Here is a 4,434-nt window from a genome sequence, read left to right as displayed (position 1 = left end):
ACTGATACTAAGAGGCCCATTGTCCATCTACCCCACAAACTCTCTTGGTACTTGGAACTCCTAACACCAGGAACCTACTGCCTTCTGGCTACTAAAATTCTAAAAGATTCCTTATGACAAGGTAGGAAATATAAGTAGAACAAAAAGCCATGGAAGTCAGGACACCAAGTTCTACCTGTGCCTCTTACTGGCTCTGTGATTTCAGTTCCATCACTTAAGCATTTTAAGTCTGTTTTTTCTCATCTCTAAATTAGGAATAATAACCATCTTCCTCACAAAGTTTTCTGAGAGTCAAATAAGATAACATGTGGGGAAGTGATTAACAAACAGAACGCATAATACAAATTTCAGTTTTTATTCTTAATGATTAGTGAGGGTGATACAAATTTGCAAGGAACCAGTCACTTCAGTGTCCTGGCCTTCTTGGGAAAACACCAGGGCAAACAAACTTCAATTCTAACATGTAACAAATGATTTAATTCACACACACTTTTGTCAAGTTGAGCTAAAGCATGAAAACACTATTCATTCATTGGAAGAATAGTGTTTAACTAACATTGAGCAATCATGGTAACCAGAGTTGCAGATGATTTTTTGAGTGAGACATTCAGTGATGCCAAGCTGGTCAGTCTTCCTTAGCAGAATGACCATGGAGTCAAAGTAATTTTGGCATAAACACCTAACAGAACAAACAAACCCTATTGGTTCTAGGCCATTTGAGATTTCCAAAGACCAAATCCACTAACACTCAGATGTGAAAAAAGTTCAGATTGCCTGCTTGTTCTTGGGAAAAGATAAAACCCACATACAAGTACAAAAAGGCAGAGCCAAGCTGGGGTTCTGTATCTTCAAAATGTTCACTGCTGTCACAGGACTGTTGAGCAAAATGATACTAAGGGGTGCTTCCCGTCCTCAGAATCTTTGAATAACTTGTACAAATGGGCAGTACCATCTTCTTCAAAACTCCAGAAAACAGTTAAAGCGCTATAGTAACAGAGCAAGTGCCAAATCAAGAAAAAGTAGCTTGGAAAATAGCAAGCCAAGCTAGTTGTGCCCTTGCAGCTTCTATACCTCCTGCCTAGCATGGTGTAAAGTTAGCCTGCACTACCATTTTGAATCCCTGACCCTGTTCCTAAAGTGCAGAATGAGCCACATGTACATACTTGGGTGTCTATATGTTCAGGCCAATTGATCAGATGAAAGCCTGAAGGACTGAACCAAGAAATGTGTCACAGATTCTCCCTTCCAGAATTTGTCCTGAAGGCAGAGAAGCAGTTTGCAGACAGCTAAGGCAATGCAAGAAACCAGTCCTAAAAAGTAAGCATTGATCAACATAGTGGCATGAGATATTCCCTGAAAAATATTCCCCAGAGATTTAGAAAATAAAAGGACAAATCCTACTTGCTTAGAACTCTGGAGGATTATGGAGATTGTTGAAGGACTCCACAAATGCTGACTAGAAGGAACAGAAAATATAAGGTAGGAAAATTCCATCCAGAGCCGCAGGTCAAAACCATTCCCCTCACCCTATTTGATGCCATGCAAAAAGAATAAGTGCTGATCTCTCGGCAGAAGCAATGGAAGAAGGCAGGGTATGACATACTTAAGGTATTGAAAAAGAAGAATTGTCAGCCAAAAATTTTTTACCTGACAAAACTTCGAAAATAAGAGAGAGTTTAAAATATTTGCAGACAAACAGAAACTGAGAGAGCTTGTCAACAAGAGAATGACCTTACAAGAATCATTTAAGAGAATTTTTTAGGTTGAGAGGGAAAGACAAGAGAGAATAGTTAGGGGTAATGTGAAGAAATGAAGATTATCAAAAGGGTAAATGAAAAACTCAACAGTACTGTATCTTCACTATACAACTCCACCCTTTAATTCCTATAAGATTCAGAATACAATTGAATAAGAAAGAGCCATATTGTCTGACAATGGAGATGCAAAATATGAAGTGATAAAGTGGGATAAAAACAATATAAAGAAGGAAAACAGAAGGACATAGGAACAGATAACATGTATATTATTGAAGCTATGTTGGTGTCTTTTCAAATTAGTAGGTTACAGATTTAGGATGTGTAATATAGTTTGCAGGGTAACCACAAAGAAAGTATTTTTAAAACATACAGAAACAAAAATGAGGAAAGAGACAATCATATACATCACAAAAATCAACTATCCAGGAAAAGAAGTTGCAATGAAGGAAAAGAGAGAAGAAGAAAAACAAAAAAGATGTGGCATATAAAAATCAAAGGACAAAATTGTTGACGTAAGTACTACTTTTACAATAACAACAAAGAATATTAGTGGATTAAATGCCTTAATCAAAAAAAAAAAAAAAAAACCAGAATGGCAGAATGGATAAAAGAAAAAAGCATGGCACAACTATAGTTATTTACAAGAACTCATCTTAGACACAAAACACAAATAGGTTGAATGTGAAAATTTTGAGAAAGATATTCCATGCAAATCGTAACCAAAAAGAGATGGGTTGGCAAAACTAATATTGAAAAAATAAACTTTAAATCAAAAGCTGTTATAAAAGGCAGAGAAGGACATTATATATTAATAAAAGGAGCAATCTGCCTGAAGAAATAGCTATCATAAATATTTATGCACCTAACCAAGGTGCTCCAAAATATATGAGACAAACACTGGCAAAACTGAAGGAAGAAATCCACACCTCTATTAAAAATAGTTGGAGATTTTAATACACCATTCATCGAAAGGTAGAGCATCTAGATGGATGATCAATAAGGAAACAGAAAATTTGAATAATATGACAAAGAAACTAAAGCTAACAGATATATACATAGAACATTGCACATGCAGCAGAGGTTGTACGTTCTTCTCAAGTGCACATGGATCATTCTTCAGGACAGGGAGCATGTTGGGTCACCAAATAAGTCTCAACAAATTCAGAAAGATTGAAATCATACAAAGCATCTTCTCTGACCATAATGGAATGAGGCTGGAAATCAAAAACAGGCAGAGAACTGGGAAATCCACAAGTATATATATATAGCACTCTCTTAAACAATTAGTGGGTCAAAGAAGAAAATGCAAGGGAAATCAGAAATATCTTGATACTAAGGAAAGAAGAACACAACATATCAAAATGTATGAGATAGAGCACATACATGCTGAGAGGGAAATTTATAGCTATAAAAAAAGAAGAAAGAGCTAAAGCAAAAGACCTAACTACGCATGTGGAGGAACTAGAAAAAAGAAGAGCAAGCTAAATGCAAAGCGAGCAGAAGGAAATTAATTACAAAATTTAGAGTGGAAATAAGTGAAATTGAGAAAAACAAGATAGGGAGAACTAACAAAACCAAAAGTCACTTATTTGAAAGACCAATAAAATTGACAAACATTTAGCTAGAATGACAAAGAAAAAAAGAGACACAAATAAATAAAATCATAAATGAGAAGGGATCATTACTATTGATATAATCAACAGAAAAAGGCTCTTAACAGGATACTCTGAACCATGATATATCAACAAATTAGAAAACCTGGATGAAATGGACAAATTCCTAGAAACATATGGACAACATAAACAGACTCTAGAATAAATGGAAGACCTCGACAGAGCAATTACAAGTAAAGAGATTGACTCAGTCATCAAAAACATCCCAAAAAAGAAAAGCCCAGGACTGGATGGTTTCACAAGTGAATTCTACAATCATTCTAAGAAGAATCAATACCAGTCCTGTTCAAACTCTTCCAAGAAATTAAAGAGGAGGGAAAATTACCTAACTCATTCTTTTAGGCCAGCATCACCCTAGTAGTAAATTCACATAAAGATACTACAAGAAAAGAAAACTACAGACCAATCTCTATAATGAATGTAGATGCAAAAATCCTCATTGAAAGACTTGCAAATCCAATACATCAAAAGAATTGATGTGGGTTTTGTCCCAGGTATGCAACCCCATTATCAAGTGGGTTTTGTCCCAGGTATGCAAAGGTGGTTGAAATAAGAAAATCAAGTAATTCAAAATGCCGCATTGACAAAACAAAGGAAAAAACATATGATCCTCTCAATTGATGCAGAAAAGGCATTTGACAAAATTCAGCATCATTTCTTGATTAAAAAAATGCACTTACAAAAATAGGAAAAAATGTAAACTTCCTCAACACGGTAAAGGACAATGTAAAAAACCACAGTTAGCATCACACCCAATGGTGAAACACCATTTTCCCTCTAAGATCTGGAGCAAGATAAGGATTCCCACTTTCACCACTGTTCTTTAATACTGTACTAACAAGTAGGCAAGAAAAGGAAAGAAAGTCTTCCAAATTGGAGAGAAAGAAGTAATACTTACACTATTTGCAGACAACCTGACTCTATACATAGCAAGTCCAACAAAACTAACAAAACTACTAGAGCTAAATAAATGGATTTAGGAAAGTGGTGAGGTGGAAGCTCAA

Source organism: Tamandua tetradactyla, chromosome 10, assembly GCF_023851605.1.
Source record: "Tamandua tetradactyla isolate mTamTet1 chromosome 10, mTamTet1.pri, whole genome shotgun sequence".
Lineage (NCBI taxonomy): Eukaryota > Metazoa > Chordata > Mammalia > Pilosa > Myrmecophagidae > Tamandua > Tamandua tetradactyla.
Note: the sequence above shows the minus strand (reverse complement) of the source record.